The sequence below is a fragment of the Micropterus salmoides genome, unplaced genomic scaffold (assembly GCF_014851395.1).
Source record: "Micropterus salmoides isolate LMB-PRFRI ecotype aquatic unplaced genomic scaffold, ASM1485139v1 Ms_hic_scaffold_4025, whole genome shotgun sequence".
Classification (NCBI taxonomy): Eukaryota; Metazoa; Chordata; class Actinopteri; order Centrarchiformes; family Centrarchidae; genus Micropterus; species Micropterus salmoides.
The window spans coordinates 1-25,178 of NW_024043402.1; the positions used below are offsets into that span (position 1 = coordinate 1).

Here is a 25,178-nt window from a genome sequence, read left to right on the forward strand (position 1 = left end):
TGCTGCGCCACTCTGCTCCCCGCCCCGCCCCCAGATGGACCTAACCCACATCCCTGGCTTAGGAGGCCAGTGCCTTATCCATGAGGGGAATAGGGCTTCACATCCCATGAGTCACAACTAGGAACATACAGCAACTTCACTATAGAGAGGGGACAAATACGGAAGCACAATGTGCGGTTTTGAATCACTGGGTCAGAAGTCTATGAAGATTCTCAGTCATCCAGGTCATAGTTTATCCAACGAAGGTTAAATCAGGGGCAACTGGACTTGGTTGAAGACACTGGAAGACGTTTCGTCCCTCATCCAAAGGACTTCTTCAGTTCTGACTGACTGGCAGGGAACTCAGCTATTTCACCTCAGTGGGGGCGTTATCCCGGTCATCGATACCGCTGGTTCGTAAGTGTTCCTTGTTGCTGTGACGACAGTCGTTACAGTCGTTACAGTCGTTAAGACTACTTGTGGCCAAGACTGAACGACCTTCGTTGGTATCTTCACCTGAGGTCAATAGGTTACGTTTGTTGAGTTTCCTGGGAAGAGATGAAAGGACAGCATGTAAGTGGGGGATAAGTGGTGGCGTAGACCCCCTCCCCTGTTCAATGACGGCTTCTCAACCCTGGTGTAGATGGCTTCCTTGACACCTCACCACACATCGCCAGGCTGCCAGTAAAACAGTACTAGCAGAGGATGGTTTCGATCCATCGACCTCTGGGTTATGGGCCCAGCACGCTTCCGCTGCGCCACTCTGCTCTCCCACACCCCAGATGGGACTCGAACCCACAATCCCTGGCTTAGGAGGCCAGTGCCTTATCCATTAGGCCACTAGGGCTTCACATACCATGAGGTCACCAGCTAGGAGGACAGACAGCAAGTTTCACTACAGAGAAAGGGAAAAATACAGGAAACACAATGTGTGGTTTTTAAATCAATGGGCCCAGCAGGCTTCCTCTGCGCCACTCTGCTCTCCCACAATCCCTGGCTTAGGAGGCCAGTGTCTTATCCACAAGGCCAATACGGCTTCACATCCCATGAGGTCATGCACCACTCTGCTCCCCCACACCCCAGATGGGACTCTAACCCACAATCCCTGGCTTAGGAGGCCAGTGCCTTATCCATAAGGCCAATAGGGATTCCATCCCATGAGGTCCACTAGGAAGACATACAGTAACTTTCACTATAGAGAAAGGGACCAATGTGTGGTTTTGAATCACTGGCACCACGCTGCCCATAAATCACTGTTAGCAGAGGATGGTTTCGATCCATCGACCTCTGGGTTATGGGCCCAGCACGCTTCCTGCGCCACTCTGCTCTGCCACTTTGCAGATGGCCTCGAACCCACAATCCCTGGCTTTGAATCACTGGCACAGCAGGCTTCTGCTGCGCCACTCTGCTCCCCCGCACCCCAGATGGGACTCTAACCCACAATCCCTGGCTTAGGAGGCCAGTGCCTTATCCATGAGGGGAATAGGGCTTCACATCCCATGAGGTCACCAACTAGGAAGACATACAGCAACTTTCACTATAGAGAGGGACAATACGGGAAGCACAATGTGCGGTTTTGAATCACTGGGTCAGAAGTCTATGAAGATTCTCAGTCATCCAGGTCATAGTTATCCAACGAAGGTTAAAATCAGGGGCAACTGGACTTGGTTGAAGACACTGGAAGACGTTTCGTCCCTCATCCAAGGACTTCTTCAGTTCTGACTGCTGCAGGGAAACTCAGCTATTTCACCTCAGTGGGGGCGTTATCCCGGGTCATCGATACCGCTGGTTCGTAAGTGTTCCTTGTGCTGTGACGACAGTCGTTACAGTCGTTACAGTCGTTAAGACTACTTGTGGCCAAGACTGAACGACCTTCGTTGGTATCTTCACCTGAGGTCAATAGGTTACGTTTTTGAGTTTCCTGGGAGAGATGAAAGGACAGCATTGTAAGTGGGGGATAAGTGGTGGCGTAGACCCCCTCCCCTGTTCAATGACGGCTTCTCAACCCTGGTGTAGATGGCTTCCTTGACACCTCACCACACATCGCCAGGCTGCCAGTAAAACAGTACTAGCAGAGGATGGTTTCGATCCATCGACCTCTGGGTTATGGGCCCAGCACTCTTCCGCTGCGCCACTCTGCTCTCCCACACCCCAGATGGGACTCGAACCCACAATCCCTGGCTTAGGAGGCCAGTGCCTTATCCATTAGGCCACTAGGGCTTCACATACCATGAGGTCACCAGCTAGGAGGACAGACAGCAAGTTTCACTACAGAGAAAGGGAAAAATACAGGAAACACAATGTGTGGTTTTTAAATCAATGGGCCCAGCAGGCTTCCTCTGCGCCACTCTGCTCTCCCACAATCCCTGGCTTAGGAGGCCAGTGTCTTATCCACAAGGCCAATACGGCTTCACATCCCATGAGGTCATGCACCACTCTGCTCCCCCACACCCCAGATGGGACTCTAACCCACAATCCCTGGCTTAGGAGGCCAGTGCCTTATCCATAAGGCCAATAGGGATTCACATCCCATGAGGTCACCAACTAGGAAACATACAGTAACTTTCACTATAGAGAAAGGGACCAATGTGTGGTTTTGAATCACTGGCACCACGCTGCCCATAAATCACTGTTAGCAGAGGATGGTTTCGATCCATCGACCTCTGGGTTATGGGCCCAGCACGCTTCCGCTGCGCCACTCTGCTCTGCCACTTTGCAGATGGGCCTCGAACCCACAATCCCTGGCTTTGAATCACTGGGCACAGCAGGCTTCTGCTGCGCCACTCTGCTCCCCCGCACCCCAGATGGGACTCTAACCCACAATCCCTGGCTTAGGAGGCCAGTGCCTTATCCATGAGGGGAATAGGGCTTCACATCCCATGAGGTCACCAACTAGGAAGACATACAGCAACTTTCACTATAGAGAGGGGACAAATACGGGAAGCACAATGTGCGGTTTTGAATCACTGGGTCAGAAGTCTATGAAGATTCTCAGTCATCCAGGTCATAGTTATCCAACGAAGGTTAAAATCAGGGGCAACTGGACTTGGTTGAAGACACTGGAAGACGTTTCGTCCCTCATCCAAAGGACTTCTTCAGTTCTGACTGACTGGCAGGGAAACTCAGCTATTTCACCTCAGTGGGGGCGTTATCCCGGGTCATCGATACCGCTGGTTCGTAAGTGTTCCTTGTTGCTGTGACGACAGTCGTTACAGTCGTTACAGTCGTTAAGACTACTTGTGGCCAAGACTGAACGACCTTCGTTGGTATCTTCACCTGAGGTCAATAGGTTACGTTTGTTGAGTTTCCTGGGAAGAGATGAAAGGACAGCATTGTAAGTGGGGGATAAGTGGTGGCGTAGACCCCCTCCCCTGTTCAATGACGGCTTCTCAACCCTGGTGTAGATGGCTTCCTTGACACCTCACACACATCGCCAGGCTGCCAGTAAAACAGTACTAGCAGAGGATGGTTTCGATCCATCGACCTCTGGGTTATGGGCCCAGCACGCTTCCGCTGCGCCACTCTGCTCTCCCACACCCCAGATGGGACTCGAACCCACAATCCCTGGCTTAGGAGGCCAGTGCCTTATCCATTAGGCCACTAGGGCTTCACATACCATGAGGTCACCAGCTAGGAGGCAGACAGCAAGTTTCACTACAGAGAAAGGGAAAAATACAGGAAACAATGTGTGGTTTTTAAATCAATGGGCCCAGCAGGCTTCCTCTGCGCCACTCTGCTCTCCCACAATCCCTGGCTTAGGAGGCCAGTGCCTTATCCATAAGGCCACATAGGGATTCACATCCCATGAGGTCACCAACTAGGAAGACATACAGTAACTTTCACTATAGAGAAAGGGACCAATGTGTGGTTTTGAATCACTGGCACCACGCTGCCCATAAATCACTGTTAGCAGAGGATGGTTTCGATCCATCGACCTCTGGGTTATGGGCCCAGCACGCTTCCGCTGCGCCACTCTGCTCTGCCACTTTGCAGATGGGCCTCGAACCCACAATCCCTGGCTTTGAATCACTGGACAGCAGGCTTCTGCTGCGCCACTCTGCTCCCCCGCACCCCAGATGGGACTCTAACCCACAATCCCTGGCTTAGGAGGCCAGTGCCTTATCCATGAGGGGAATAGGGCTTCACATCCCATGAGGTCACCAACTAGGAAGACATACAGCAACTTTCACTATAGAGAGAGGGACAAATACGGGAAGCACAATGTGCGGTTTTGAATCACTGGGTCAGAAGTCTATGAAGATTCTCAGTCATCCAGGTCATAGTTATCCAACGAAGGTTAAAATCAGGGGCAACTGGACTTGGTTGAAGACACTGGAAGACGTTTCGTCCCTCATCCAAAGGACTTCTTCAGTTCTGACTGACTGGCAGGGAAACTCAGCTATTTCACCTCAGTGGGGGCGTTATCCCGGGTCATCGATACCGCTGGTTCGTAAGTGTTCCTTGTTGCTGTGACGACAGTCGTTACAGTCGTTACAGTCGTTAAGACTACTTGTGGCCAAGACTGAACGACCTTCGTTGGTATCTTCACCTGAGGTCAATAGGTTACGTTTGTTGAGTTTCCTGGGAAGAGATGAAAGGACAGCATTGTAAGTGGGGGATAAGTGGTGGCGTAGACCCCCTCCCCTGTTCAATGACGGCTTCTCAACCCTGGTGTAGATGGCTTCCTTGACACCTCACCACACATCGCCAGGCTGCCAGTAAAACAGTACTAGCAGAGGATGGTTTCGATCCATCGACCTCTGGGTTATGGGCCCAGCACGCTTCCGCTGCGCCACTCTGCTCTCCCACACCCCAGATGGGACTCGAACCCACAATCCCTGGCTTAGGAGGCCAGTGCCTTATCCATTAGGCCACTAGGGCTTCACATACCATGAGGTCACCAGCTAGGAGGACAGACAGCAAGTTTCACTACAGAGAAAGGGAAAAATACAGGAAACACAATGTGTGGTTTTTAAATCAATGGGCCCAGCAGGCTTCCTCTGCGCCACTCTGCTCTCCCACAATCCCTGGCTTAGGAGGCCAGTGTCTTATCCACAAGGCCAATACGGCTTCACATCCCATGAGGTCATGCACCACTCTGCTCCCCCACACCCCAGATGGGACTCTAACCCACAATCCCTGGCTTAGGAGGCCAGTGCCTTATCCATAAGGCCAATAGGGATTCACATCCCATGAGGTCACCAACTAGGAAGACATACAGTAACTTTCACTATAGAGAAAGGGACCAATGTGTGGTTTTGAATCACTGGCACCACGCTGCCCATAAATCACTGTTAGCAGAGGATGGTTTCGATCCATCGACCTCTGGGTTATGGGCCCAGCACGCTTCCGCTGCGCCACTCTGCTCTGCCACTTTGCAGATGGGCCTCGAACCCACAATCCCTGGCTTTGAATCACTGGGCACAGCAGGCTTCTGCTGCGCCACTCTGCTCCCCCGCACCCCAGATGGGACTCTAACCCACAATCCCTGGCTTAGGAGGCCAGTGCCTTATCCATGAGGGGAATAGGGCTTCACATCCCATGAGGTCACCAACTAGGAAGACATACAGCAACTTTCACTATAGAGAGAGGGACAAATACGGGAAGCACAATGTGCGGTTTTGAATCACTGGGTCAGAAGTCTATGAAGATTCTCAGTCATCCAGGTCATAGTTATCCAACGAAGGTTAAAATCAGGGGCAACTGGACTTGGTTGAAGACACTGGAAGACGTTTCGTCCCTCATCCAAAGGACTTCTTCAGTTCTGACTGACTGGCAGGGAAACTCAGCTATTTCACCTCAGTGGGGGCGTTATCCCGGGTCATCGATACCGCTGGTTCGTAAGTGTTCCTTGTTGCTGTGACGACAGTCGTTACAGTCGTTACAGTCGTTAAGACTACTTGTGGCCAAGACTGAACGACCTTCGTTGGTATCTTCACCTGAGGTCAATAGGTTACGTTTGTTGAGTTTCCTGGGAAGAGATGAAAGGACAGCATTGTAAGTGGGGGATAAGTGGTGGCGTAGACCCCCTCCCCTGTTCAATGACGGCTTCTCAACCCTGGTGTAGATGGCTTCCTTGACACCTCACCACACATCGCCAGGCTGCCAGTAAAACAGTACTAGCAGAGGATGGTTTCGATCCATCGACCTCTGGGTTATGGGCCCAGCACGCTTCCGCTGCGCCACTCTGCTCTCCCACACCCCAGATGGGACTCGAACCCACAATCCCTGGCTTAGGAGGCCAGTGCCTTATCCATTAGGCCACTAGGGCTTCACATACCATGAGGTCACCAGCTAGGAGGACAGACAGCAAGTTTCACTACAGAGAAAGGGAAAAATACAGGAAACACAATGTGTGGTTTTTAAATCAATGGGCCCAGCAGGCTTCCTCTGCGCCACTCTGCTCTCCCACAATCCCTGGCTTAGGAGGCCAGTGTCTTATCCACAAGGCCAATACGGCTTCACATCCCATGAGGTCATGCACCACTCTGCTCCCCCACACCCCAGATGGGACTCTAACCCACAATCCCTGGCTTAGGAGGCCAGTGCCTTATCCATAAGGCCAATAGGGATTCACATCCCATGAGGTCACCAACTAGGAAGACATACAGTAACTTTCACTATAGAGAAAGGGACCAATGTGTGGTTTTGAATCACTGGCACCACGCTGCCCATAAATCACTGTTAGCAGAGGATGGTTTCGATCCATCGACCTCTGGGTTATGGGCCCAGCACGCTTCCGCTGCGCCACTCTGCTCTGCCACTTTGCAGATGGGCCTCGAACCCACAATCCCTGGCTTTGAATCACTGGGCACAGCAGGCTTCTGCTGCGCCACTCTGCTCCCCCGCACCCCAGATGGGACTCTAACCCACAATCCCTGGCTTAGGAGGCCAGTGCCTTATCCATGAGGGGAATAGGGCTTCACATCCCATGAGGTCACCAACTAGGAAGACATACAGCAACTTTCACTATAGAGAGAGGGACAAATACGGGAAGCACAATGTGCGGTTTTGAATCACTGGGTCAGAAGTCTATGAAGATTCTCAGTCATCCAGGTCATAGTTATCCAACGAAGGTTAAAATCAGGGGCAACTGGACTTGGTTGAAGACACTGGAAGACGTTTCGTCCCTCATCCAAAGGACTTCTTCAGTTCTGACTGACTGGCAGGGAAACTCAGCTATTTCACCTCAGTGGGGGCGTTATCCCGGGTCATCGATACCGCTGGTTCGTAAGTGTTCCTTGTTGCTGTGACGACAGTCGTTACAGTCGTTACAGTCGTTAAGACTACTTGTGGCCAAGACTGAACGACCTTCGTTGGTATCTTCACCTGAGGTCAATAGGTTACGTTTGTTGAGTTTCCTGGGAAGAGATGAAAGGACAGCATTGTAAGTGGGGGATAAGTGGTGGCGTAGACCCCCTCCCCTGTTCAATGACGGCTTCTCAACCCTGGTGTAGATGGCTTCCTTGACACCTCACCACACATCGCCAGGCTGCCAGTAAAACAGTACTAGCAGAGGATGGTTTCGATCCATCGACCTCTGGGTTATGGGCCCAGCACGCTTCCGCTGCGCCACTCTGCTCTCCCACACCCCAGATGGGACTCGAACCCACAATCCCTGGCTTAGGAGGCCAGTGCCTTATCCATTAGGCCACTAGGGCTTCACATACCATGAGGTCACCAGCTAGGAGGACAGACAGCAAGTTTCACTACAGAGAAAGGGAAAAATACAGGAAACACAATGTGTGGTTTTTAAATCAATGGGCCCAGCAGGCTTCCTCTGCGCCACTCTGCTCTCCCACAATCCCTGGCTTAGGAGGCCAGTGTCTTATCCACAAGGCCAATACGGCTTCACATCCCATGAGGTCATGCACCACTCTGCTCCCCCACACCCCAGATGGGACTCTAACCCACAATCCCTGGCTTAGGAGGCCAGTGCCTTATCCATAAGGCCAATAGGGATTCACATCCCATGAGGTCACCAACTAGGAAGACATACAGTAACTTTCACTATAGAGAAAGGGACCAATGTGTGGTTTTGAATCACTGGCACCACGCTGCCCATAAATCACTGTTAGCAGAGGATGGTTTCGATCCATCGACCTCTGGGTTATGGGCCCAGCACGCTTCCGCTGCGCCACTCTGCTCTGCCACTTTGCAGATGGGCCTCGAACCCACAATCCCTGGCTTTGAATCACTGGGCACAGCAGGCTTCTGCTGCGCCACTCTGCTCCCCCGCACCCCAGATGGGACTCTAACCCACAATCCCTGGCTTAGGAGGCCAGTGCCTTATCCATGAGGGGAATAGGGCTTCACATCCCATGAGGTCACCAACTAGGAAGACATACAGCAACTTTCACTATAGAGAGAGGGACAAATACGGGAAGCACAATGTGCGGTTTTGAATCACTGGGTCAGAAGTCTATGAAGATTCTCAGTCATCCAGGTCATAGTTATCCAACGAAGGTTAAAATCAGGGGCAACTGGACTTGGTTGAAGACACTGGAAGACGTTTCGTCCCTCATCCAAAGGACTTCTTCAGTTCTGACTGACTGGCAGGGAAACTCAGCTATTTCACCTCAGTGGGGGCGTTATCCCGGGTCATCGATACCGCTGGTTCGTAAGTGTTCCTTGTTGCTGTGACGACAGTCGTTACAGTCGTTACAGTCGTTAAGACTACTTGTGGCCAAGACTGAACGACCTTCGTTGGTATCTTCACCTGAGGTCAATAGGTTACGTTTGTTGAGTTTCCTGGGAAGAGATGAAAGGACAGCATTGTAAGTGGGGGATAAGTGGTGGCGTAGACCCCCTCCCCTGTTCAATGACGGCTTCTCAACCCTGGTGTAGATGGCTTCCTTGACACCTCACCACACATCGCCAGGCTGCCAGTAAAACAGTACTAGCAGAGGATGGTTTCGATCCATCGACCTCTGGGTTATGGGCCCAGCACGCTTCCGCTGCGCCACTCTGCTCTCCCACACCCCAGATGGGACTCGAACCCACAATCCCTGGCTTAGGAGGCCAGTGCCTTATCCATTAGGCCACTAGGGCTTCACATACCATGAGGTCACCAGCTAGGAGGACAGACAGCAAGTTTCACTACAGAGAAAGGGAAAAATACAGGAAACACAATGTGTGGTTTTTAAATCAATGGGCCCAGCAGGCTTCCTCTGCGCCACTCTGCTCTCCCACAATCCCTGGCTTAGGAGGCCAGTGTCTTATCCACAAGGCCAATACGGCTTCACATCCCATGAGGTCATGCACCACTCTGCTCCCCCACACCCCAGATGGGACTCTAACCCACAATCCCTGGCTTAGGAGGCCAGTGCCTTATCCATAAGGCCAATAGGGATTCACATCCCATGAGGTCACCAACTAGGAAGACATACAGTAACTTTCACTATAGAGAAAGGGACCAATGTGTGGTTTTGAATCACTGGCACCACGCTGCCCATAAATCACTGTTAGCAGAGGATGGTTTCGATCCATCGACCTCTGGGTTATGGGCCCAGCACGCTTCCGCTGCGCCACTCTGCTCTGCCACTTTGCAGATGGGCCTCGAACCCACAATCCCTGGCTTTGAATCACTGGGCACAGCAGGCTTCTGCTGCGCCACTCTGCTCCCCCGCACCCCAGATGGGACTCTAACCCACAATCCCTGGCTTAGGAGGCCAGTGCCTTATCCATGAGGGGAATAGGGCTTCACATCCCATGAGGTCACCAACTAGGAAGACATACAGCAACTTTCACTATAGAGAGAGGGACAAATACGGGAAGCACAATGTGCGGTTTTGAATCACTGGGTCAGAAGTCTATGAAGATTCTCAGTCATCCAGGTCATAGTTATCCAACGAAGGTTAAAATCAGGGGCAACTGGACTTGGTTGAAGACACTGGAAGACGTTTCGTCCCTCATCCAAAGGACTTCTTCAGTTCTGACTGACTGGCAGGGAAACTCAGCTATTTCACCTCAGTGGGGGCGTTATCCCGGGTCATCGATACCGCTGGTTCGTAAGTGTTCCTTGTTGCTGTGACGACAGTCGTTACAGTCGTTACAGTCGTTAAGACTACTTGTGGCCAAGACTGAACGACCTTCGTTGGTATCTTCACCTGAGGTCAATAGGTTACGTTTGTTGAGTTTCCTGGGAAGAGATGAAAGGACAGCATTGTAAGTGGGGGATAAGTGGTGGCGTAGACCCCCTCCCCTGTTCAATGACGGCTTCTCAACCCTGGTGTAGATGGCTTCCTTGACACCTCACCACACATCGCCAGGCTGCCAGTAAAACAGTACTAGCAGAGGATGGTTTCGATCCATCGACCTCTGGGTTATGGGCCCAGCACGCTTCCGCTGCGCCACTCTGCTCTCCCACACCCCAGATGGGACTCGAACCCACAATCCCTGGCTTAGGAGGCCAGTGCCTTATCCATTAGGCCACTAGGGCTTCACATACCATGAGGTCACCAGCTAGGAGGACAGACAGCAAGTTTCACTACAGAGAAAGGGAAAAATACAGGAAACACAATGTGTGGTTTTTAAATCAATGGGCCCAGCAGGCTTCCTCTGCGCCACTCTGCTCTCCCACAATCCCTGGCTTAGGAGGCCAGTGTCTTATCCACAAGGCCAATACGGCTTCACATCCCATGAGGTCATGCACCACTCTGCTCCCCCACACCCCAGATGGGACTCTAACCCACAATCCCTGGCTTAGGAGGCCAGTGCCTTATCCATAAGGCCAATAGGGATTCACATCCCATGAGGTCACCAACTAGGAAGACATACAGTAACTTTCACTATAGAGAAAGGGACCAATGTGTGGTTTTGAATCACTGGCACCACGCTGCCCATAAATCACTGTTAGCAGAGGATGGTTTCGATCCATCGACCTCTGGGTTATGGGCCCAGCACGCTTCCGCTGCGCCACTCTGCTCTGCCACTTTGCAGATGGGCCTCGAACCCACAATCCCTGGCTTTGAATCACTGGGCACAGCAGGCTTCTGCTGCGCCACTCTGCTCCCCCGCACCCCAGATGGGACTCTAACCCACAATCCCTGGCTTAGGAGGCCAGTGCCTTATCCATGAGGGGAATAGGGCTTCACATCCCATGAGGTCACCAACTAGGAAGACATACAGCAACTTTCACTATAGAGAGAGGGACAAATACGGGAAGCACAATGTGCGGTTTTGAATCACTGGGTCAGAAGTCTATGAAGATTCTCAGTCATCCAGGTCATAGTTATCCAACGAAGGTTAAAATCAGGGGCAACTGGACTTGGTTGAAGACACTGGAAGACGTTTCGTCCCTCATCCAAAGGACTTCTTCAGTTCTGACTGACTGGCAGGGAAACTCAGCTATTTCACCTCAGTGGGGGCGTTATCCCGGGTCATCGATACCGCTGGTTCGTAAGTGTTCCTTGTTGCTGTGACGACAGTCGTTACAGTCGTTACAGTCGTTAAGACTACTTGTGGCCAAGACTGAACGACCTTCGTTGGTATCTTCACCTGAGGTCAATAGGTTACGTTTGTTGAGTTTCCTGGGAAGAGATGAAAGGACAGCATTGTAAGTGGGGGATAAGTGGTGGCGTAGACCCCCTCCCCTGTTCAATGACGGCTTCTCAACCCTGGTGTAGATGGCTTCCTTGACACCTCACCACACATCGCCAGGCTGCCAGTAAAACAGTACTAGCAGAGGATGGTTTCGATCCATCGACCTCTGGGTTATGGGCCCAGCACGCTTCCGCTGCGCCACTCTGCTCTCCCACACCCCAGATGGGACTCGAACCCACAATCCCTGGCTTAGGAGGCCAGTGCCTTATCCATTAGGCCACTAGGGCTTCACATACCATGAGGTCACCAGCTAGGAGGACAGACAGCAAGTTTCACTACAGAGAAAGGGAAAAATACAGGAAACACAATGTGTGGTTTTTAAATCAATGGGCCCAGCAGGCTTCCTCTGCGCCACTCTGCTCTCCCACAATCCCTGGCTTAGGAGGCCAGTGTCTTATCCACAAGGCCAATACGGCTTCACATCCCATGAGGTCATGCACCACTCTGCTCCCCCACACCCCAGATGGGACTCTAACCCACAATCCCTGGCTTAGGAGGCCAGTGCCTTATCCATAAGGCCAATAGGGATTCACATCCCATGAGGTCACCAACTAGGAAGACATACAGTAACTTTCACTATAGAGAAAGGGACCAATGTGTGGTTTTGAATCACTGGCACCACGCTGCCCATAAATCACTGTTAGCAGAGGATGGTTTCGATCCATCGACCTCTGGGTTATGGGCCCAGCACGCTTCCGCTGCGCCACTCTGCTCTGCCACTTTGCAGATGGGCCTCGAACCCACAATCCCTGGCTTTGAATCACTGGGCACAGCAGGCTTCTGCTGCGCCACTCTGCTCCCCCGCACCCCAGATGGGACTCTAACCCACAATCCCTGGCTTAGGAGGCCAGTGCCTTATCCATGAGGGGAATAGGGCTTCACATCCCATGAGGTCACCAACTAGGAAGACATACAGCAACTTTCACTATAGAGAGAGGGACAAATACGGGAAGCACAATGTGCGGTTTTGAATCACTGGGTCAGAAGTCTATGAAGATTCTCAGTCATCCAGGTCATAGTTATCCAACGAAGGTTAAAATCAGGGGCAACTGGACTTGGTTGAAGACACTGGAAGACGTTTCGTCCCTCATCCAAAGGACTTCTTCAGTTCTGACTGACTGGCAGGGAAACTCAGCTATTTCACCTCAGTGGGGGCGTTATCCCGGGTCATCGATACCGCTGGTTCGTAAGTGTTCCTTGTTGCTGTGACGACAGTCGTTACAGTCGTTACAGTCGTTAAGACTACTTGTGGCCAAGACTGAACGACCTTCGTTGGTATCTTCACCTGAGGTCAATAGGTTACGTTTGTTGAGTTTCCTGGGAAGAGATGAAAGGACAGCATTGTAAGTGGGGGATAAGTGGTGGCGTAGACCCCCTCCCCTGTTCAATGACGGCTTCTCAACCCTGGTGTAGATGGCTTCCTTGACACCTCACCACACATCGCCAGGCTGCCAGTAAAACAGTACTAGCAGAGGATGGTTTCGATCCATCGACCTCTGGGTTATGGGCCCAGCACGCTTCCGCTGCGCCACTCTGCTCTCCCACACCCCAGATGGGACTCGAACCCACAATCCCTGGCTTAGGAGGCCAGTGCCTTATCCATTAGGCCACTAGGGCTTCACATACCATGAGGTCACCAGCTAGGAGGACAGACAGCAAGTTTCACTACAGAGAAAGGGAAAAATACAGGAAACACAATGTGTGGTTTTTAAATCAATGGGCCCAGCAGGCTTCCTCTGCGCCACTCTGCTCTCCCACAATCCCTGGCTTAGGAGGCCAGTGTCTTATCCACAAGGCCAATACGGCTTCACATCCCATGAGGTCATGCACCACTCTGCTCCCCCACACCCCAGATGGGACTCTAACCCACAATCCCTGGCTTAGGAGGCCAGTGCCTTATCCATAAGGCCAATAGGGATTCACATCCCATGAGGTCACCAACTAGGAAGACATACAGTAACTTTCACTATAGAGAAAGGGACCAATGTGTGGTTTTGAATCACTGGCACCACGCTGCCCATAAATCACTGTTAGCAGAGGATGGTTTCGATCCATCGACCTCTGGGTTATGGGCCCAGCACGCTTCCGCTGCGCCACTCTGCTCTGCCACTTTGCAGATGGGCCTCGAACCCACAATCCCTGGCTTTGAATCACTGGGCACAGCAGGCTTCTGCTGCGCCACTCTGCTCCCCCGCACCCCAGATGGGACTCTAACCCACAATCCCTGGCTTAGGAGGCCAGTGCCTTATCCATGAGGGGAATAGGGCTTCACATCCCATGAGGTCACCAACTAGGAAGACATACAGCAACTTTCACTATAGAGAGAGGGACAAATACGGGAAGCACAATGTGCGGTTTTGAATCACTGGGTCAGAAGTCTATGAAGATTCTCAGTCATCCAGGTCATAGTTATCCAACGAAGGTTAAAATCAGGGGCAACTGGACTTGGTTGAAGACACTGGAAGACGTTTCGTCCCTCATCCAAAGGACTTCTTCAGTTCTGACTGACTGGCAGGGAAACTCAGCTATTTCACCTCAGTGGGGGCGTTATCCCGGGTCATCGATACCGCTGGTTCGTAAGTGTTCCTTGTTGCTGTGACGACAGTCGTTACAGTCGTTACAGTCGTTAAGACTACTTGTGGCCAAGACTGAACGACCTTCGTTGGTATCTTCACCTGAGGTCAATAGGTTACGTTTGTTGAGTTTCCTGGGAAGAGATGAAAGGACAGCATTGTAAGTGGGGGATAAGTGGTGGCGTAGACCCCCTCCCCTGTTCAATGACGGCTTCTCAACCCTGGTGTAGATGGCTTCCTTGACACCTCACCACACATCGCCAGGCTGCCAGTAAAACAGTACTAGCAGAGGATGGTTTCGATCCATCGACCTCTGGGTTATGGGCCCAGCACGCTTCCGCTGCGCCACTCTGCTCTCCCACACCCCAGATGGGACTCGAACCCACAATCCCTGGCTTAGGAGGCCAGTGCCTTATCCATTAGGCCACTAGGGCTTCACATACCATGAGGTCACCAGCTAGGAGGACAGACAGCAAGTTTCACTACAGAGAAAGGGAAAAATACAGGAAACACAATGTGTGGTTTTTAAATCAATGGGCCCAGCAGGCTTCCTCTGCGCCACTCTGCTCTCCCACAATCCCTGGCTTAGGAGGCCAGTGTCTTATCCACAAGGCCAATACGGCTTCACATCCCATGAGGTCATGCACCACTCTGCTCCCCCACACCCCAGATGGGACTCTAACCCACAATCCCTGGCTTAGGAGGCCAGTGCCTTATCCATAAGGCCAATAGGGATTCACATCCCATGAGGTCACCAACTAGGAAGACATACAGTAACTTTCACTATAGAGAAAGGGACCAATGTGTGGTTTTGAATCACTGGCACCACGCTGCCCATAAATCACTGTTAGCAGAGGATGGTTTCGATCCATCGACCTCTGGGTTATGGGCCCAGCACGCTTCCGCTGCGCCACTCTGCTCTGCCACTTTGCAGATGGGCCTCGAACCCACAATCCCTGGCTTTGAATCACTGGGCACAGCAGGCTTCTGCTGCGCCACTCTGCTCCCCCGCACCCCAGATGGGACTCTAACCCACAATCCCTGGCTTAGGAGGCCAGTGCCTTATCCATGAGGGGAATAGGGCTTCACATCCCATGAGGTCACCAACTAGGAAGACATACAGCAACTTTCACTATAGAGAGAGGGACAAATACGGGAAGCACAATGTGCGGTTTTGAATCACTGGGTCAGAAGTCTATGAAGATTCTCAGTCATCCAGGTCATAGTTATCCAACGAAGGTTAAAATCAGGGGCAACTGGACTTGGTTGAAGACACTGGAAGACGTTTCGTCCCTCATCCAAAGGACTTCTTCAGTTCTGACTGACTGGCAGGGAAACTCAGCTATTTCACCTCAGTGGGGGCGTTATCCCGGGTCATCGATACCGCTGGTTCGTAAGTGTTCCTTGTTGCTGTGACGACAGTCGTTACAGTCGTTACAGTCGTTAAGACTACTTGTGGCCAAGACTGAACGACCTTCGTTGGTATCTTCACCTGAGGTCAATAGGTTACGTTTGTTGAGTTTCCTGGGAAGAGATGAAAGGACAGCATTGTAAGTGGGGGATAAGTGGTGGCGTAGACCCCCTCCCCTGTTCAATGACGGCTTCTCAACCCTGGTGTAGATGGCTTCCTTGACACCTCACCACACATCGCCAGGCTGCCAGTAAAACAGTACTAGCAGAGGATGGTTTCGATCCATCGACCTCTGGGTTATGGGCCCAGCACGCTTCCGCTGCGCCACTCTGCTCTCCCACACCCCAGATGGGACTCGAACCCACAATCCCTGGCTTAGGAGGCCAGTGCCTTATCCATTAGGCCACTAGGGCTTCACATACCATGAGGTCACCAGCTAGGAGGACAGACAGCAAGTTTCACTACAGAGAAAGGGAAAAATACAGGAAACACAATGTGTGGTTTTTAAATCAATGGGCCCAGCAGGCTTCCTCTGCGCCACTCTGCTCTCCCACAATCCCTGGCTTAGGAGGCCAGTGTCTTATCCACAAGGCCAATACGGCTTCACATCCCATGAGGTCATGCACCACTCTGCTCCCCCACACCCCAGATGGGACTCTAACCCACAATCCCTGGCTTAGGAGGCCAGTGCCTTATCCATAAGGCCAATAGGGATTCACATCCCATGAGGTCACCAACTAGGAAGACATACAGTAACTTTCACTATAGAGAAAGGGACCAATGTGTGGTTTTGAATCACTGGCACCACGCTGCCCATAAATCACTGTTAGCAGAGGATGGTTTCGATCCATCGACCTCTGGGTTATGGGCCCAGCACGCTTCCGCTGCGCCACTCTGCTCTGCCACTTTGCAGATGGGCCTCGAACCCACAATCCCTGGCTTTGAATCACTGGGCACAGCAGGCTTCTGCTGCGCCACTCTGCTCCCCCGCACCCCAGATGGGACTCTAACCCACAATCCCTGGCTTAGGAGGCCAGTGCCTTATCCATGAGGGGAATAGGGCTTCACATCCCATGAGGTCACCAACTAGGAAGACATACAGCAACTTTCACTATAGAGAGAGGGACAAATACGGGAAGCACAATGTGCGGTTTTGAATCACTGGGTCAGAAGTCTATGAAGATTCTCAGTCATCCAGGTCATAGTTATCCAACGAAGGTTAAAATCAGGGGCAACTGGACTTGGTTGAAGACACTGGAAGACGTTTCGTCCCTCATCCAAAGGACTTCTTCAGTTCTGACTGACTGGCAGGGAAACTCAGCTATTTCACCTCAGTGGGGGCGTTATCCCGGGTCATCGATACCGCTGGTTCGTAAGTGTTCCTTGTTGCTGTGACGACAGTCGTTACAGTCGTTACAGTCGTTAAGACTACTTGTGGCCAAGACTGAACGACCTTCGTTGGTATCTTCACCTGAGGTCAATAGGTTACGTTTGTTGAGTTTCCTGGGAAGAGATGAAAGGACAGCATTGTAAGTGGGGGATAAGTGGTGGCGTAGACCCCCTCCCCTGTTCAATGACGGCTTCTCAACCCTGGTGTAGATGGCTTCCTTGACACCTCACCACACATCGCCAGGCTGCCAGTAAAACAGTACTAGCAGAGGATGGTTTCGATCCATCGACCTCTGGGTTATGGGCCCAGCACGCTTCCGCTGCGCCACTCTGCTCTCCCACACCCCAGATGGGACTCGAACCCACAATCCCTGGCTTAGGAGGCCAGTGCCTTATCCATTAGGCCACTAGGGCTTCACATACCATGAGGTCACCAGCTAGGAGGACAGACAGCAAGTTTCACTACAGAGAAAGGGAAAAATACAGGAAACACAATGTGTGGTTTTTAAATCAATGGGCCCAGCAGGCTTCCTCTGCGCCACTCTGCTCTCCCACAATCCCTGGCTTAGGAGGCCAGTGTCTTATCCACAAGGCCAATACGGCTTCACATCCCATGAGGTCATGCACCACTCTGCTCCCCCACACCCCAGATGGGACTCTAACCCACAATCCCTGGCTTAGGAGGCCAGTGCCTTATCCATAAGGCCAATAGGGATTCACATCCCATGAGGTCACCAACTAGGAAGACATACAGTAACTTTCACTATAGAGAAAGGGACCAATGTGTGGTTTTGAATCACTGGCACCACGCTGCCCATAAATCACTGTTAGCAGAGGATGGTTTCGATCCATCGACCTCTGGGTTATGGGCCCAGCACGCTTCCGCTGCGCCACTCTGCTCTGCCACTTTGCAGATGGGCCTCGAACCCACAATCCCTGGCTTTGAATCACTGGGCACAGCAGGCTTCTGCTGCGCCACTCTGCTCCCCCGCACCCCAGATGGGACTCTAACCCACAATCCCTGGCTTAGGAGGCCAGTGCCTTATCCATGAGGGGAATAGGGCTTCACATCCCATGAGGTCACCAACTAGGAAGACATACAGCAACTTTCACTATAGAGAGAGGGACAAATACGGGAAGCACAATGTGCGGTTTTGAATCACTGGGTCAGAAGTCTATGAAGATTCTCAGTCATCCAGGTCATAGTTATCCAACGAAGGTTAAAATCAGGGGCAACTGGACTTGGTTGAAGACACTGGAAGACGTTTCGTCCCTCATCCAAAGGACTTCTTCAGTTCTGACTGACTGGCAGGGAAACTCAGCTATTTCACCTCAGTGGGGGCGTTATCCCGGGTCATCGATACCGCTGGTTCGTAAGTGTTCCTTGTTGCTGTGACGACAGTCGTTACAGTCGTTACAGTCGTTAAGACTACTTGTGGCCAAGACTGAACGACCTTCGTTGGTATCTTCACCTGAGGTCAATAGGTTACGTTTGTTGAGTTTCCTGGGAAGAGATGAAAGGACAGCATTGTAAGTGGGGGATAAGTGGTGGCGTAGACCCCCTCCCCTGTTCAATGACGGCTTCTCAACCCTGGTGTAGATGGCTTCCTTGACACCTCACCACACATCGCCAGGCTGCCAGTAAAACAGTACTAGCAGAGGATGGTTTCGATCCATCGACCTCTGGGTTATGGGCCCAGCACGCTTCCGCTGCGCCACTCTGCTCTCCCACACCCCAGATGGGACTCGAACCCACAATCCCTGGCTTAGGAGGCCAGTGCCTTATCCATTAGGCCACTAGGGCTTCACATACCATGAGGTCACCAGCTAGGAGGACAGACAGCAAGTTTCACTACAGAGAAAGGGAAAAATACAGGAAACACAATGTGTGGTTTTTAAATCAATGGGCCCAGCAGGCTTCCTCTGCGCCACTCTGCTCTCCCACAATCCCTGGCTTAGGAGGCCAGTGTCTTATCCACAAGGCCAATACGGCTTCACATCCCATGAGGTCATGCACCACTCTGCTCCCCCACACCCCAGATGGGACTCTAACCCACAATCCCTGGCTTAGGAGGCCAGTGCCTTATCCATAAGGCCAATAGGGATTCACATCCCATGAGGTCACCAACTAGGAAGACATACAGTAACTTTCACTATAGAGAAAGGGACCAATGTGTGGTTTTGAATCACTGGCACCACGCTGCCCATAAATCACTGTTAGCAGAGGATGGTTTCGATCCATCGACCTCTGGGTTATGGGCCCAGCACGCTTCCGCTGCGCCACTCTGCTCTGCCACTTTGCAGATGGGCCTCGAACCCACAATCCCTGGCTTTGAATCACTGGGCACAGCAGGCTTCTGCTGCGCCACTCTGCTCCCCCGCACCCCAGATGGGACTCTAACCCACAATCCCTGGCTTAGGAGGCCAGTGCCTTATCCATGAGGGGAATAGGGCTTCACATCCCATGAGGTCACCAACTAGGAAGACATACAGCAACTTTCACTATAGAGAGAGGGACAAATACGGGAAGCACAATGTGCGGTTTTGAATCACTGGGTCAGAAGTCTATGAAGATTCTCAGTCATCCAGGTCATAGTTATCCAACGAAGGTTAAAATCAGGGGCAACTGGACTTGGTTGAAGACACTGGAAGACGTTTCGTCCCTCATCCAAAGGACTTCTTCAGTTCTGACTGACTGGCAGGGAAACTCAGCTATTTCACCTCAGTGGGGGCGTTATCCCGGGTCATCGATACCGCTGGTTCGTAAGTGTTCCTTGTTGCTGTGACGACAGTCGTTACAGTCGTTACAGTCGTTAAGACTACTTGTGGCCAAGACTGAACGACCTTCGTTGGTATCTTCACCTGAGGTCAATAGGTTACGTTTGTTGAGTTTCCTGGGAAGAGATGAAAGGACAGCATTGTAAGTGGGGGATAAGTGGTGGCGTAGACCCCCTCCCCTGTTCAATGACGGCTTCTCAACCCTGGTGTAGATGGCTTCCTTGACACCTCACCACACATCGCCAGGCTGCCAGTAAAACAGTACTAGCAGAGGATGGTTTCGATCCATCGACCTCTGGGTTATGGGCCCAGCACGCTTCCGCTGCGCCACTCTGCTCTCCCACACCCCAGATGGGACTCGAACCCACAATCCCTGGCTTAGGAGGCCAGTGCCTTATCCATTAGGCCACTAGGGCTTCACATACCATGAGGTCACCAGCTAGGAGGACAGACAGCAAGTTTCACTACAGAGAAAGGGAAAAATACAGGAAACACAATGTGTGGTTTTTAAATCAATGGGCCCAGCAGGCTTCCTCTGCGCCACTCTGCTCTCCCACAATCCCTGGCTTAGGAGGCCAGTGTCTTATCCACAAGGCCAATACGGCTTCACATCCCATGAGGTCATGCACCACTCTGCTCCCCCACACCCCAGATGGGACTCTAACCCACAATCCCTGGCTTAGGAGGCCAGTGCCTTATCCATAAGGCCAATAGGGATTCACATCCCATGAGGTCACCAACTAGGAAGACATACAGTAACTTTCACTATAGAGAAAGGGACCAATGTGTGGTTTTGAATCACTGGCACCACGCTGCCCATAAATCACTGTTAGCAGAGGATGGTTTCGATCCATCGACCTCTGGGTTATGGGCCCAGCACGCTTCCGCTGCGCCACTCTGCTCTGCCACTTTGCAGATGGGCCTCGAACCCACAATCCCTGGCTTTGAATCACTGGGCACAGCAGGCTTCTGCTGCGCCACTCTGCTCCCCCGCACCCCAGATGGGACTCTAACCCACAATCCCTGGCTTAGGAGGCCAGTGCCTTATCCATGAGGGGAATAGGGCTTCACATCCCATGAGGTCACCAACTAGGAAGACATACAGCAACTTTCACTATAGAGAGAGGGACAAATACGGGAAGCACAATGTGCGGTTTTGAATCACTGGGTCAGAAGTCTATGAAGATTCTCAGTCATCCAGGTCATAGTTATCCAACGAAGGTTAAAATCAGGGGCAACTGGACTTGGTTGAAGACACTGGAAGACGTTTCGTCCCTCATCCAAAGGACTTCTTCAGTTCTGACTGACTGGCAGGGAAACTCAGCTATTTCACCTCAGTGGGGGCGTTATCCCGGGTCATCGATACCGCTGGTTCGTAAGTGTTCCTTGTTGCTGTGACGACAGTCGTTACAGTCGTTACAGTCGTTAAGACTACTTGTGGCCAAGACTGAACGACCTTCGTTGGTATCTTCACCTGAGGTCAATAGGTTACGTTTGTTGAGTTTCCTGGGAAGAGATGAAAGGACAGCATTGTAAGTGGGGGATAAGTGGTGGCGTAGACCCCCTCCCCTGTTCAATGACGGCTTCTCAACCCTGGTGTAGATGGCTTCCTTGACACCTCACCACACATCGCCAGGCTGCCAGTAAAACAGTACTAGCAGAGGATGGTTTCGATCCATCGACCTCTGGGTTATGGGCCCAGCACGCTTCCGCTGCGCCACTCTGCTCTCCCACACCCCAGATGGGACTCGAACCCACAATCCCTGGCTTAGGAGGCCAGTGCCTTATCCATTAGGCCACTAGGGCTTCACATACCATGAGGTCACCAGCTAGGAGGACAGACAGCAAGTTTCACTACAGAGAAAGGGAAAAATACAGGAAACACAATGTGTGGTTTTTAAATCAATGGGCCCAGCAGGCTTCCTCTGCGCCACTCTGCTCTCCCACAATCCCTGGCTTAGGAGGCCAGTGTCTTATCCACAAGGCCAATACGGCTTCACATCCCATGAGGTCATGCACCACTCTGCTCCCCCACACCCCAGATGGGACTCTAACCCACAATCCCTGGCTTAGGAGGCCAGTGCCTTATCCATAAGGCCAATAGGGATTCACATCCCATGAGGTCACCAACTAGGAAGACATACAGTAACTTTCACTATAGAGAAAGGGACCAATGTGTGGTTTTGAATCACTGGCACCACGCTGCCCATAAATCACTGTTAGCAGAGGATGGTTTCGATCCATCGACCTCTGGGTTATGGGCCCAGCACGCTTCCGCTGCGCCACTCTGCTCTGCCACTTTGCAGATGGGCCTCGAACCCACAATCCCTGGCTTTGAATCACTGGGCACAGCAGGCTTCTGCTGCGCCACTCTGCTCCCCCGCACCCCAGATGGGACTCTAACCCACAATCCCTGGCTTAGGAGGCCAGTGCCTTATCCATGAGGGGAATAGGGCTTCACATCCCATGAGGTCACCAACTAGGAAGACATACAGCAACTTTCACTATAGAGAGAGGGACAAATACGGGAAGCACAATGTGCGGTTTTGAATCACTGGGTCAGAAGTCTATGAAGATTCTCAGTCATCCAGGTCATAGTTATCCAACGAAGGTTAAAATCAGGGGCAACTGGACTTGGTTGAAGACACTGGAAGACGTTTCGTCCCTCATCCAAAGGACTTCTTCAGTTCTGACTGACTGGCAGGGAAACTCAGCTATTTCACCTCAGTGGGGGCGTTATCCCGGGTCATCGATACCGCTGGTTCGTAAGTGTTCCTTGTTGCTGTGACGACAGTCGTTACAGTCGTTACAGTCGTTAAGACTACTTGTGGCCAAGACTGAACGACCTTCGTTGGTATCTTCACCTGAGGTCAATAGGTTACGTTTGTTGAGTTTCCTGGGAAGAGATGAAAGGACAGCATTGTAAGTGGGGGATAAGTGGTGGCGTAGACCCCCTCCCCTGTTCAATGACGGCTTCTCAACCCTGGTGTAGATGGCTTCCTTGACACCTCACCACACATCGCCAGGCTGCCAGTAAAACAGTACTAGCAGAGGATGGTTTCGATCCATCGACCTCTGGGTTATGGGCCCAGCACGCTTCCGCTGCGCCACTCTGCTCTCCCACACCCAGATGGGACTCGAACCCACAATCCCTGGCTTAGGAGGCCAGTGCCTTATCCATTAGGCCACTAGGGCTTCACATACCATGAGGTCACCAGCTAGGAGGACAGACAGCAAGTTTCACTACAGAGAAAGGGAAAAATACAGGAAACACAATGTGTGGTTTTTAAATCAATGGGCCCAGCAGGCTTCCTCTGCGCCACTCTGCTCTCCCACAATCCCTGGCTTAGGAGGCCAGTGTCTTATCCACAAGGCCAATACGGCTTCACATCCCATGAGGTCATGCACCACTCTGCTCCCCCACACCCCAGATGGGACTCTAACCCACAATCCCTGGCTTAGGAGGCCAGTGCCTTATCCATAAGGCCAATAGGGATTCACATCCCATGAGGTCACCAACTAGGAAGACATACAGTAACTTTCACTATAGAGAAAGGGACCAATGTGTGGTTTTGAATCACTGGCACCACGCTGCCCATAAATCACTGTTAGCAGAGGATGGTTTCGATCCATCGACCTCTGGGTTATGGGCCCAGCACGCTTCCGCTGCGCCACTCTGCTCTGCCACTTTGCAGATGGGCCTCGAACCCACAATCCCTGGCTTTGAATCACTGGACACAGCAGGCTTCTGCTGCGCCACTCTGCTCCCCCGCACCCCAGATGGGACTCTAACCCACAATCCCTGGCTTAGGAGGCCAGTGCCTTATCCATGAGGGGAATAGGGCTTCACATCCCATGAGGTCACCAACTAGGAAGACATACAGCAACTTTCACTATAGAGAGAGGGACAAATACGGGAAGCACAATGTGCGGTTTTGAATCACTGGGTCAGAAGTCTATGAAGATTCTCAGTCATCCAGGTCATAGTTATCCAACGAAGGTTAAAATCAGGGGCAACTGGACTTGGTTGAAGACACTGGAAGACGTTTCGTCCCTCATCCAAAGGACTTCTTCAGTTCTGACTGACTGGCAGGGAAACTCAGCTATTTCACCTCAGTGGGGGCGTTATCCCGGGTCATCGATACCGCTGGTTCGTAAGTGTTCCTTGTTGCTGTGACGACAGTCGTTACAGTCGTTACAGTCGTTAAGACTACTTGTGGCCAAGACTGAACGACCTTCGTTGGTATCTTCACCTGAGGTCAATAGGTTACGTTTGTTGAGTTTCCTGGGAAGAGATGAAAGGACAGCATTGTAAGTGGGGGATAAGTGGTGGCGTAGACCCCCTCCCCTGTTCAATGACGGCTTCTCAACCCTGGTGTAGATGGCTTCCTTGACACCTCACCACACATCGCCAGGCTGCCAGTAAAACAGTACTAGCAGAGGATGGTTTCGATCCATCGACCTCTGGGTTATGGGCCCAGCACGCTTCCGCTGCGCCACTCTGCTCTCCCACACCCCAGATGGGACTCGAACCCACAATCCCTGGCTTAGGAGGCCAGTGCCTTATCCATTAGGCCACTAGGGCTTCACATACCATGAGGTCACCAGCTAGGAGGACAGACAGCAAGTTTCACTACAGAGAAAGGGAAAAATACAGGAAACACAATGTGTGGTTTTTAAATCAATGGGCCCAGCAGGCTTCCTCTGCGCCACTCTGCTCTCCCACAATCCCTGGCTTAGGAGGCCAGTGTCTTATCCACAAGGCCAATACGGCTTCACATCCCATGAGGTCATGCACCACTCTGCTCCCCCACACCCCAGATGGGACTCTAACCCACAATCCCTGGCTTAGGAGGCCAGTGCCTTATCCATAAGGCCAATAGGGATTCACATACAGTAACTTTCACTATAGAGAAAGGGACCAATGTGTGGTTTTGAATCACTGGCACCACGCTGCCCATAAATCACTGTTAGCAGAGGATGGTTTCGATCCATCGACCTCTGGGTTATGGGCCCAGCACGCTTCCGCTGCGCCACTCTGCTCTGCCACTTTGCAGATGGGCCTCGAACCCACAATCCCTGGCTTTGAATCACTGGGCACAGCAGGCTTCTGCTGCGCCACTCTGCTCCCCCGCACCCCAGATGGGACTCTAACCCACAATCCCTGGCTTAGGAGGCCAGTGCCTTATCCATGAGGGGAATAGGGCTTCACATCCCATGAGGTCACCAACTAGGAAGACATACAGCAACTTTCACTATAGAGAGAGGGACAAATACGGGAAGCACAATGTGCGGTTTTGAATCACTGGGTCAGAAGTCTATGAAGATTCTCAGTCATCCAGGTCATAGTTATCCAACGAAGGTTAAAATCAGGGGCAACTGGACTTGGTTGAAGACACTGGAAGACGTTTCGTCCCTCATCCAAAGGACTTCTTCAGTTCTGA

General features: G+C 52.0%; 18 non-coding genes across 18 annotated transcripts; all 18 read right to left on the reverse strand.

The window, feature by feature from the left end:
• Nucleotides 1-753: 753 nt before the first annotated feature.
• trnar-ccu lies at nt 754-826 on the reverse strand. The gene has a single exon. It is a non-coding gene; the product is annotated as a tRNA-Arg (tRNA).
• A 1,300-nt stretch (nt 827-2,126) lies between these two features.
• trnar-ccu lies at nt 2,127-2,199 on the reverse strand. The gene has a single exon. It is a non-coding gene; the product is annotated as a tRNA-Arg (tRNA).
• A 1,314-nt stretch (nt 2,200-3,513) lies between these two features.
• trnar-ccu lies at nt 3,514-3,586 on the reverse strand. Its single transcript has one exon. It is a non-coding gene; the product is annotated as a tRNA-Arg (tRNA).
• A 1,201-nt stretch (nt 3,587-4,787) lies between these two features.
• trnar-ccu lies at nt 4,788-4,860 on the reverse strand. Its single transcript has one exon. It is a non-coding gene; the product is annotated as a tRNA-Arg (tRNA).
• Nucleotides 4,861-6,177: 1,317 nt separating this feature from the next.
• trnar-ccu lies at nt 6,178-6,250 on the reverse strand. Its single transcript has one exon. It is a non-coding gene; the product is annotated as a tRNA-Arg (tRNA).
• Nucleotides 6,251-7,567: 1,317 nt separating this feature from the next.
• On the reverse strand, nt 7,568-7,640 carry trnar-ccu. Its single transcript has one exon. It is a non-coding gene; the product is annotated as a tRNA-Arg (tRNA).
• Nucleotides 7,641-8,957: 1,317 nt separating this feature from the next.
• Nucleotides 8,958-9,030, reverse strand: trnar-ccu. The gene has a single exon. It is a non-coding gene; the product is annotated as a tRNA-Arg (tRNA).
• A 1,317-nt stretch (nt 9,031-10,347) lies between these two features.
• trnar-ccu lies at nt 10,348-10,420 on the reverse strand. Its single transcript has one exon. It is a non-coding gene; the product is annotated as a tRNA-Arg (tRNA).
• Nucleotides 10,421-11,737: 1,317 nt separating this feature from the next.
• trnar-ccu lies at nt 11,738-11,810 on the reverse strand. Its single transcript has one exon. It is a non-coding gene; the product is annotated as a tRNA-Arg (tRNA).
• A 1,317-nt stretch (nt 11,811-13,127) lies between these two features.
• trnar-ccu lies at nt 13,128-13,200 on the reverse strand. Its single transcript has one exon. It is a non-coding gene; the product is annotated as a tRNA-Arg (tRNA).
• Nucleotides 13,201-14,517: 1,317 nt separating this feature from the next.
• Nucleotides 14,518-14,590, reverse strand: trnar-ccu. Its single transcript has one exon. It is a non-coding gene; the product is annotated as a tRNA-Arg (tRNA).
• Nucleotides 14,591-15,907: 1,317 nt separating this feature from the next.
• trnar-ccu lies at nt 15,908-15,980 on the reverse strand. Its single transcript has one exon. It is a non-coding gene; the product is annotated as a tRNA-Arg (tRNA).
• Nucleotides 15,981-17,297: 1,317 nt separating this feature from the next.
• On the reverse strand, nt 17,298-17,370 carry trnar-ccu. Its single transcript has one exon. It is a non-coding gene; the product is annotated as a tRNA-Arg (tRNA).
• A 1,317-nt stretch (nt 17,371-18,687) lies between these two features.
• trnar-ccu lies at nt 18,688-18,760 on the reverse strand. The gene has a single exon. It is a non-coding gene; the product is annotated as a tRNA-Arg (tRNA).
• A 1,317-nt stretch (nt 18,761-20,077) lies between these two features.
• On the reverse strand, nt 20,078-20,150 carry trnar-ccu. Its single transcript has one exon. It is a non-coding gene; the product is annotated as a tRNA-Arg (tRNA).
• Nucleotides 20,151-21,467: 1,317 nt separating this feature from the next.
• On the reverse strand, nt 21,468-21,540 carry trnar-ccu. The gene has a single exon. It is a non-coding gene; the product is annotated as a tRNA-Arg (tRNA).
• Nucleotides 21,541-22,855: 1,315 nt separating this feature from the next.
• trnar-ccu lies at nt 22,856-22,929 on the reverse strand. Its single transcript has one exon. It is a non-coding gene; the product is annotated as a tRNA-Arg (tRNA).
• Nucleotides 22,930-24,246: 1,317 nt separating this feature from the next.
• Nucleotides 24,247-24,319, reverse strand: trnar-ccu. The gene has a single exon. It is a non-coding gene; the product is annotated as a tRNA-Arg (tRNA).
• Between the last annotated feature and the right edge of the window lie 859 nt (nt 24,320-25,178).